At 47.8% G+C, this 11,040-nt stretch overlaps 1 long non-coding RNA gene across 1 annotated transcript in view; it reads right to left on the reverse strand.

Annotated features, from left to right (window-relative positions):
• The window catches only part of LOC142568034 (uncharacterized), a 68,054-nt gene extending 66,401 nt beyond the window's left edge, over window positions 1-1,653 (reverse strand). The window contains exon 1 of the long non-coding RNA XR_012825351.1: window positions 1,488-1,653. This is a non-coding gene — a long non-coding RNA (uncharacterized LOC142568034). The remainder of the gene's footprint in view (window positions 1-1,487) is intronic.
• Between the last annotated feature and the right edge of the window lie 9,387 nt (window positions 1,654-11,040).

The following is an 11,040-nucleotide window of genomic DNA, read 5'->3' on the forward strand; positions in this document are numbered from 1 at the left end:
CGCAGCAGCAGAGACGCGCAGGCTCACGCTACATGCACTCGCGTTGGTGTCCGCCTGAACTCCGGACACCTGCTGGCGCAGTGATAATAAATATAGTTTTCCTTTGGGCTTGACGTCCCTCCTCTACGCTTCACTCCGTCCAGGGCCCCACAATATCACGGACGCATGTACTATGGTCTAGGTTCGAGCGAAAGCTGGCGAGGGATAGCCGAGGGAGATGGTGGCTTGATGCGATGGCATCTCCTCGCGCACGCAAGGGGGGGATGTGCGCGGGCTAGGAGGGGCGAATGGGGCAGGTTAGCACGCATATCCTCTTCTACTTTGGCGGCGCGCGCCCGGTCTTGGATCGTGGGCTAGAAGGCTAGGTGACCCGGCATAGCTGACAACTAAATGTGCGCTGTGTTCTCGAGCGCATAGTTGGCGTTGAAGCTGGAGGCCACAAGAAGGGCAATTGGCTCGCCAGGGCTGCCGCTCTTCATCATGTCAGCGTCCTGAAAACGACTGTCCGCGGTCATCGAGTGGCATGCGTTCATGTTTGTCTGGGCGTCCGTGACAGCATGAGTGCTAACTTAGTAAGCTAATGCTTACAGCAGTTTATTCAGTCGATTAAACAACTAACCTTGCTACACATAGCTGTCTAATAATTTGCTATCACAATCAATGCTTAACCCTTCAGGCGAAACTGCGACTGTTTTAATTAGGCGTAACATGCGCCAACTTGCCAGATTGGTGTGAAGTACTACGGCTGGCACGTGCTCGTGGGCAGTAGGACGAAAGCAAAACGCTACGCCCGTCTCTGCGACGCACAAAGATTTCCCATAAGCGCGACCACTGGTGATACTCGAGTGCAAGAGAAACGTTTATTGCCACCACAGGATTTGTTGTTCGATTGTGCAGGGTTGCAAGAACGGTCCCCAACAATATCAAATTATATGCCCGCGGTTGTTTACACGCATTTAAAGAATTCCCACCAAAGGTGGGCTGTCAACAATTAGATGCCGAGCAATGTCGCATGAGACATTATCCGAGGCATTTTCTTAACCCGAGAGCCTCCATGGTGAACTTTGCGGCCCACAAGTATGAGCAATAGAGAATGCAGCCCAGACAGGACGGAGCTGCGGCGTTACACTAGAACCTCCGCTGGGGAGAAAACGCACAAAAGGGCGAAAACAGCAAATGCAGGACCAATAGCGTCTGTGACATTCTTGACTATGGCCACTTTGTTAATCTACACGATGATTATGATAGCGTGCTTCAGGTTCTGACTCCAGTTTTGCTAGCGAGGCAGCAGGAACTGAACAAGGCTTTCTTATGCTGCTTTGGCACATGCTCGGCGTAATGTTTCACCAAAATGCCCTTTTAGAGCAGGATGTCGCAGCGCACTACTATAGCCATAATTTGGCGCAGCTGTTCCAATGCTGACGAAGCAGTAAACTGTATCTCAAGGAAGAGTGAATGAATGAATGCTGAAGCGACGCGAGACTCACCGCTGCTGATGCTTGCTGGTGGTTGCGTTGAGTCGGCTTCGCTGCGCAAACGGGGACACTCCGTACGAGTGGCTGGCCGGCTTGCAGGGTCGAACGGCGTGCCGTAGGCTGCCGCTCGCGCTCTGGTGCTGCTGCACGGCCACCTGGCGATCGACCCCAGAGGCCGCAGTCTGCTCATGGGGATTTGGGGAGACGAGTTTGGTGGATTACACATTTGAAGCATAAAATGGAGAGCGTCGTCCTTTTCAAGGCAGAGTGGGGCTATAAAGGAGGAAGAAGAGAAAAACAACGAGAGTCTGGCTTCGAGCCTAACATATATTTATCTGACCACTGGAGCTGCTCAGCATCGTGTTTTGAAAGCAAGGTCCTCCTTGGCGACGTCAGATCTATTTGATATTCATGGAATAAAAGTTATTGGCTAAGTTAGTCTCGTAATTTTGACTATTCGATGTATCGTAGTGCATGTAGGACAATAGACAGAACGTGAAGATTACAACAGGAAAGAAAAAGACAAGTTACTCTAGAGCTAGTACAGAGCAGTAAATATTACGTATTTGGCGCGAAAACGACGAAATTGAACCGAGATGGCCCCGATAGGCTGACAACGGAAGTAGTGCAATCTAAAAATGTGCGCGCCTTCCGAAGGTATTGCTGTCTCAACAATGCACTAATGCGCCACTGAAGGGCTAGTCATTCTTCGATGTGAATCCCTGTTCAATGGACTTTTTTTATTTACGTAGTTGATATATATCTACTTGTTCCTTTGACCGCAACCTATAATAGATGTGCGTTCCAAGAAATGATGAATGTACCCACGATTTTTTCATGAGCATTTCTGGAATGTAAAAGAAAACAGTAAACAGCCAGACACAGGTGCGCAAAAGTACCGACTTGTTTTATCCCAGTGACGTAATTGGCGTCGTAGTCCTAGTGGTGAAAGAAAAAGAAAGCAGGGAAGTGTTGCCTTCCTTTTTCCGCTAATAATCAACCTAGAAAAAAAAGGATGGCTATAATATTCGGATTCAAGCAGTGAAGTGGGCCTGCTGATACATTTTGACAAAATGTCAGGCGCAGAGAAACACGAGAATCAAAAAGAAGGCATGGTGGACCCATAGGCGCTAGTATCCACCGTGTTGTATAGCTCCTCCAACCAAGCCAAACTAAAAAAAAAATGTCATATTAACCAATAAATACTAACACGCTATATGTCACAAAAAGTACTAGCCGCTTACCGAGTGAAGCTTGTAAAGTGATAGCACTTTTCACTATCTGCTGAGACTAGCAAATAATACTAACATAGTACTAGTACTACACGCATGTTAATGATCCTCTGTCGTGATATTTACTACATCGGTAGCACCATTACAACTCCAAGTGTAATATTATTGCCAACGATACAGTGGGGCCTATTAGATTTGTAAGTCCCTCTTGCACTTAAGTCGAAGGGGATTGTAAAAACATAAGGTGATGATGATATGTAGTTTTTATTGGCGCAAGGGCCAAGTGATGCCAAAAAGCGTCAAGGCAGTGATGATGAATACTCAGTGGACTAATGGCTGATGTGACCTGGCTGTAGAGAGGCCTAAAACTGAGAGCTATGAATTGCTTAAGATACATAAGGAATAAAAACATGAGAATGACTGAAGTAGAAGCATAACAAGGTAAACTAATATATATGAGAAAGATAACCGCATTCCTTCGCTATATATTGGGAGTCACTTATTGGTTTACGTAATGCTTGTCAAGGATATTAGGGCACAATTACTCCGGGCAGTAATGTACTACATAACAGCATCAAGCAACGCTCAACAAAAAGTCATCGCCCGAGCACTCCGTAAAGATGGTTAACCCGCGAAACTGAAATGCGTGCGCCGGCGTTTATTTCTGGGTTAATCCCGACGGTTCATTAAATGACGGCTTGGTAGGCTGCCGGATCCTCGGTACGCAGTTGCTGCTTACACTCGGCTGCACGGGCCTGTTCTTGTCTTCGGGCTGCGGCACGGGCACGGCGAAGTACCGGTTCTGCTCGCGGCAATGCTGATCAAAGGCTGCCTGCTCTTCAGGAGTAGGTATGATGCGTCGCCTACACATTTCGTAGCGAGGGAGAAACTGCTGCGCGTGCGCTCGGCTGCGAGGGAGAACAACGACGTCACTACTGGCACAGCCAATCGCACGCCTGTCTTTTTTTTTTCAAGCATGCGCATGGTGTTGCCCCGGAGTTTTCGGCATACAGGCGACAGACGGACGGACTGAAGATCAGCTAGCCGCATACAGCTTCGCAGCAAAACACAGATGCAGAACAACGACAAAGGTGCTACGCGACGCGCGATCTAAGACCGTCTTCAAGCGTATACATAGTGTCCTACGTAACTGGTGCCAAAATTTAAAAAGACGCGAGTGCCACGTAGCTGGACAGGACCAAGGCAATGGTACTTTCTGTCGCTTGAAGCAAGTAAGCCCATTCTTCGTCTTTCACTTAATTACGTGATTAGTATTAATAATTAACTTATCAAATATTATATTCAGAGAAAAATTTTCAATGAAAAATTTTTGGGCATCATGAAAAAATTATTATCCATGTTTCTGTTGCTCTATACGTGCCACATAAATTTCTTAAGCCTGAAAAAAGGCCGCCAAATCACGCGAGAAGTGCCATATGAGTAGTCGCGCGGAAGGTTTCTCGTGTTTCGCTTTTCGTGCGGAAGTTTTTTCGCATAAACGCCCCTTCCAACTGCCTTCTCCGCTTTTCATCCTGCGGAGTCCGATGTAGTCTTCACCAGGAAGAGGCAACGGTTGAAGAAAAAGTGAAACTAGACACAAGACGAACTTAACCGACTGCTACAGACTGCGAGCACAAAAAGCCGAGTGCACGACTCTAGACAAACTTTCCAGCCTTCCTGCGTTCATCGCTGACCACTGGCCCTGGAGGGACGCACGCCTGATACACAAGGGCTTGCTGTATTTGTGCTGAAGCAGCCTCCCCGAGAGCCTGCATTGCGTCGGCCTAGAAAACCATGGCCCCGATTGCATCAAGATGCGCAGAACATCACGTGACGAGCCGGTCGTCACCACCCACGTAGCATTGTTACCGGGAGTGGGGCGTACTGCAGCTGCTTAAGCCTCCAGGTCAGATACCTATAGCACTTGGGCGATTCTCACAACACTTGACCACTCCTACATTGAGACTACCTGTTTATTTATTTCAATACCATCAAGCCGTCAGTGCACGAAGGCGTAAGAGAAGGGAGTGGTGAATGAAATGTCATAGGCGGGGAAGCGCTTCCATTCACTGGCGGTCATTAGTATGCACAAATCTAACAAAGAAATGACTTCGTCTTGCCCTAGAGGCAAAGTATTGATAAGCATAGAAAAGTACTAGAAAGTACTTTTCAGTACACGAAGAAAGGTTTTATGAGCTGTATGAGTGGCAGGAAACGCTCGTCCACTAAATAAATTAACAAACGCGGACGTGCCTAGGAGGACACGAGCAGGTCTCACTTGATCAACATTAACACTCGCTGTCGCAACGATGGCGGGAACAGCGGCGCGAACGATTTGTGTTGCTTTTTGCTTCAATGCGTCTCCGAAATTTGAGATGGCGCGACCTCCAACACTAGGAGTGTGCGAAACACTCGGCATTTCGGCTCGCCTAGCCTCTGTGCCCGCCACCTATTACAAGCGACTCAGGGCGCAAGAGAGAGAGAGAGAGAGAGAGAGAGAGAGAGAGAGAAGTTTATTAAGTGTCCTTGCTGGGGTCAAGGGGGGTGGAAGCGGGGAGAGGTGGCGGCGGCCATACCTTCCCCAGCCGGGCGGCGGCCATGGCCATCGTGCACATTTTCTAAGATACGATAGCACAAAATTCTAATGATCGCATAATAACAAAAATCCACTCGACCCACTCCGTGAGAGTCAGTACAAGTGACAGACAAGGAACGATAATAAACTGGCCAAATGGTACTGGTTCAAGTTCCAGTGTGGTACCATCGTTACAATGTGATAATATCATGCACAGCCGTTGTCATACTTAGCCCGAACATGATGAGCAAAACGTGGACAAGGCGAATGCTGCAGCAAACGTTTCGACAAGTGGACTTGTCTTCTTCAAGGCGACGTATGCTTTCCTCGCCACAGTATATATAGGTGGGGTTCTTCCAAAGGGGAGAGGGGGTGAGACGGGAGGATGCGGAAAGGAGGGAAAATGTGTTAGCGTGTCGAATTGAGAGTAAAGGAACGCTGTGTACAAGATCAAAGCCAGCCTCCCCCCCCCCGCCCCACCCACCCCGGTTTGTCAACGCACGCGCGTTAGCCGGTGTGTCAAGGGCGTCTGACAGGCCGGCTGACAAAAAAAAAAGAAAGGAAAGGAAAGTAAAAAAAGGAAAAAAAGGCGGGAGGGATACGCCAAGAAATCAAACTGAGTGATGCTGCCGATAGCTTGAAGTTTAGCATAGCGAATAGATCCTAAAGCTCCCTTTGAAACATTTATGCCTATTGGTTGCAATGTCTTGAACTTATGGATAAGGTATGATTCTCTGTATTTTCTTTCTCGTTCAGAACGGAAATTTGACTGTAAGATGTAGAGTTGAAGTTGATCAAAGTTATGACCTGGTTGGTTGAAATGCTCGGCGACGGCTTTGGGAAGCTTTTTAGCTGTGTCCGCGCGATGTCCGTTTAATCTGACGTTCATTGACCGTCCTGTTTCACCGATATATTGTTTCTTACAGAAGGAACAGTCAAGCATATAAATCACATCCGAACTTGTACAAGTGAAGCTAGATTTGACTTAAAGGGTATAACTATTTGCGGTGCTTCTAATTTTAATGTCACTTTGAAGGTGCCTGCAGGTTTTGCACCTATAGGGCGGCATCTTTTTTTGTCAGCCGGCGTGTCAGACGTTCTTGACACACCGGCTAACGCACGTGCGTTGACAAACAGGGGTGGGTGGGGGGAGGGGAGGCTGGCTTTGACCTTGTACACAGCGTTCCTTTACTCTCAATTCGACACGTTAACAAATTTTCCCTCGTTTTCTCATCCTCCCATCTCACACCCTCTCCCCTTTAGAAGAACCCCACCTATATATACTGTGGCGAGGAAAGCATACGTCGCCTTGAAGAAGACAAGTCCACAGGTCGAAACATTGGCTCCTGCATTCACCTTGTTCACGTTTTGCTCATCGTCTTGAATTTTCATCTACCGCATTCCCCGTCTTTAGCCCGAACATGCCTTTTAAGCGCCTTTTTGTTTCTACTGCGGGGAATACTAGTTATTGCTGGATGGGCTGCCTCAGATGTCCTATCTTAAGGTGTATTCTTTCTAAAACACTGAATATTTGCTCTTTACGGTAGTTGTCCAAGTTGAACCTCTAGAAATTTGTCCTCCATGCCCGTACTAAGTCTGACGGCAGGCGTACATCACACTTGGGCACTATGTGCGCCGTGATGCGAAGCCCTGTTTTGTGTCCGGTTTCACTGCGTATGTCAAACTGCAGACCAGCCGAGGAAGCCATTCCACACTGTTCGAAACAACACCGCAGGTAGATCGGGCTCCCCCACCTTGACGGGCGCCTCTCGGAGCAGCAGGTTGTCAGTCACGCGCGACCACTGGCCAACGCTGCCGGGCGTGTGCGGAACGTAGGTGCGGGGTCGCAGCACCGGGTACAGCGACTCCGGGTCCGTCTGCGTGCAAGCCTGCGTGGCACAACGACACCACGCTCGGCCACAGCGGAACGCCGCAAGTGTGACGCCGCCGTCGAGGTGCAGTTTGTACTGCACAGTTTCTCCGGCCGCGCTGGCTCATTCGCTATGGCGTTGTGCTGCCGGAAACGAGGTCGCGGGCTTCATTCGCGGCCATGGCGGCGAACTTTGTGTGCCCGAAAAGTACCTCAAGTGCTGCTAAATATTCCTCGCTCCGCAACTGCGGCGTGCCTCAAGATGAGATTGTCATTCGATCGTCAAAATCTCAATTTTTTTTCAAGCTGTCCCACAGAGCTCTTTCATTACACGAAAGCTGAAACACCACAATATATCTTGAATTTTGACAAATGAAACAAGGACAGAAAAAAAGGAACACCATATCGCGCAATAAAAAAAATTGATTGAAATGACACTGAAGGAAACCCTTATGTAGATCTATATTAAAAGATAAGGCTTCGGTAACAAAGACTACGTGAACGAGAGCATTGAGCGAGCAAATCACGGCAATAGAGGTGCCGCCACGTGTCTTTCACTAGGATACCTCTCGTGTGACGGCAGAGGAGGTCACTTAAACGTTACGTCAGCTCGTCCCTTCTGGCTCGGGCAATGGGACCTCCTTCGGTGGCTGTCTGCTAGATAAAAAAAGCCATATATGGCATCACAAGAAAAAAAACAAGATGATACATTTCTAGATGAAACAGATATTGAGCAAAATGGGCGTAATAATTTCCTTCGCAGTCCCTTAATTTCCCCAAGTTTCACGAGCCACAACAGCGATCTGATCATAAGGCATGCCGTAGGATTACTTTAGATCACTCGGGCTTATTTATCGTGCACCTACATTTCGATATCCGTGCGTTTCTGCATTCCGAGCCCATCGAAACACGGACGCCGGGCCTACGGCGTCGAGCTCAGCAGCGCAACGACTGGGCTAGCGCGGCGTGTCACAACATGCATGTGGAATGAAATGACACGTATACGTTGGGACAAAACTGTTCAGAACGATTCGTTGCTTCGTGACTCGCTCATACACTCTTAGCACGGTAACGTTTATTAAAGGGGTATATTCTCGCAGATTTCTGCACTTTTAATCTATAAGTTAAGCATCAACTTTTACAAATTTAACTTCTATTAAAGGTAAGCAGGCGTGCAACTTAACTAGAGGTTACAACAGTTTAACCGCTAGTATAGGCATACAGTATTGAGCGCCTTTGCCTAAATATAGAGGTTACGTGCTACAGTATACCGGTTGAACCATCAAAATGTTTACACAAAGTGGCTTGCTGGAGGTCCCAGATGGCCACCGCGCTGCGCATGCTCCGTATAGCCGGTGTCGCCTAGCAACGGGGACGCGCCTGTTCTTTCTTACGCGCTTCTTTCTGCGGCCGTATTAGGGCTCATTCACACCGGCGACTTAAGGAGATGGCGCGACCATTTGCGACTCGCGATCAAAACGCGACCGAAGGCGACTGATTTTCACACCAGCAAGCCCGGCTGAGCGCGACCCGCAAGTCGCAATCCCGGAGATAATCGTTCTCAGCGAGAATTCTCCAATTCTACGCCGAATTCGCCGCGACGCGGGAGGAGGCCGGATGTAGACATATTAAAGATCATTCCAGTGCGCCAATTATTGGTTTATCAGTTCTGCGACCACGGTCGCGCGACTGCAAAATCGCGCAGAGAGCGACTGGCCCAAAATGATCGCTTTTCGAGAAAAGCGACCGTTTGCGACCACTACGAATCGCCGGTGTGAATGAACCCGTAGGCAGCCCACAACCGTGCGCGGAGAAATGTGCGCCCTCGCGGAGGACGCGCTTTTTCGGACGCTCTCCTTTGCACGCGCTTGCGCTCCAGAGTAGTTCACGTGTCCGCCTCGTGCGGTTTGCAGGGCAAAGTGTGTCCCTCTCAGCCTAAGAAAAAAGAAACATTACATTCTGCAGGCGACTTAGACCTTACGCGTACGGCAGCATCTCCTGTTCGACCTCCACGATATGAAGACATTAATGCCACCTACTCCCCTAAAAGGCGCAAGAAAGGTGAGCGCGGGAGCTACAGAAATTTCTTTACTTTCGAATGGTATATTGTAAGTGACAGACCCACATTCTTTTGGGTTACAATTGTGCAGCTGCTAACCAATAAATGGCGCAAATTTTCGCTTTGCCAACGTCAAGTGTTCCGACCATTGGCTCGCGCTGTTGCTGTTTTTCTTCTCCTGTACATGCATTTGTGTTTACTCGGTGGATTGCTCCTAAGGTATCATTTAGCATGCGAAAATGAAAAGAAAAAATGAATTACAGCTGACTGATTTTCTTTTTTAAATTTTTGCATGCGGAATGATACCTTTGGAACAATCCACACAGTAAACGTAAGTGCATGCGCAAGAGGAGAAAAACAGCAACAACACGAGTCAAGGGTCTGAACGCTTGATGTTGTGCACGGGCAAAGCAAAAATTTCTTTATTAATTGCTTAACAGCTACAATATTGTACCCAAAAAGAATGTGCGTCTGTCACTTACTATGCCGTTCGTAAGTAAAGATCTGTTCTTCCGCGCTCACCTTTGTTGTGCTTTTTGAGGGGTAGAGAACATTTTTTTTTTTCACTACATATCCTTGCGGTCGAAGAGGAGATGCTACGGCTTGTGTAAATTCCAAGTTGCCAACAAAACGCAGTTTTTTTTTGATTAGGCTGAGAGACACAGGGACACCCTTTGGTGTGGAAACCACACGAGGTGAACAGGTGAACTATTTCGAAGCGCAAGCGCGTGAAGAGACAGTGTCCAAAAAGGACTGGCCGAGTGGCGTCCTCCGCGAGGGCTCAAATTTCTCCGCGCACGGATGTAGTCTGCTTAATTCGGCCACGCAAAGAAGCGCGCAAGAAAGAAGAGGCACACGCAAAGAGAAGCGCGAAAGAAGGAAATGACGCACCTACGTTGTTTGGCGAAAGCCGGCTGGGTGGCACCACGCGCGGGTTTGGCCTCTCCGGCACAAAACCCAACAGGTGGCGCGTCCCCGTAGCTAAGCCGCAAACGGCTCGGCGGACCATATAAAGAGCGGGGCCCATATCAAATTATCTGTAAAAAACGGCGCAGCTGAATGGGGTAACAAAAGGTTGCTTCCATTTAAATCACTTAAATCGTTGTATATCAACCAGCAAAGGGCTACTGATAATATCAGTTCAGATTTCTGACGAAATGAAACTCCCCGTGAGATAATCTATTGCTCAACATTTGAGCAAACATGTAACGGTAATGTTCCCAACAAGACAGTTCAAAACACAATATGAAGGCCTGAGGAGAAGGCACAGTTAGCTTGTATAAATATTTCGAGCATAAACTGACAGTTCCACAACTATAGTATAGGGTTGTTTAGAATACAGGCCTTGCTGGCACATGACTAGATTTGAAACTTCAAAAGAATAGTATCAGTCGCAAAATATCGCAGGAAATCACTTGTATCATAGCGCGGTGTTTGAGCCATGCATGTCATCATTAAATCCGTGTTAACTGTCTATGTAAAAGTTTGTAGTGCAGTCAGGAACCAAGAAAACAAGGCAAAGGTTAAGTATATGAGATCGCAGGCACTAAAGCATGAATTGGACACTTGTGTTCAGATCCAGCTTGGACAGTACCGGGAAAAAAAAGCTTTACACATCCTGTGCAGCTTTAGAGCAGGACACAAAGACGCTCCCAATGCAATGTAGCCAATGAAAAAAAAAAATATAGTTTCGGCTATGGTGACCCCTGAAAAAGAAGACGGGGCCATAAGGCTATGCATGCTTCCAAGCCAATATAAATGTAAATTAGCATAAAGACTAAATACAATTCTTTCAGCCTATGTCTCAACAAAGATAACATAAAAAACAA

The sequence above is a fragment of the Dermacentor variabilis genome, unplaced genomic scaffold, assembly GCF_050947875.1.
Source record: "Dermacentor variabilis isolate Ectoservices unplaced genomic scaffold, ASM5094787v1 scaffold_16, whole genome shotgun sequence".
In the NCBI taxonomy this organism is placed as follows: domain Eukaryota; kingdom Metazoa; phylum Arthropoda; class Arachnida; order Ixodida; family Ixodidae; genus Dermacentor; species Dermacentor variabilis.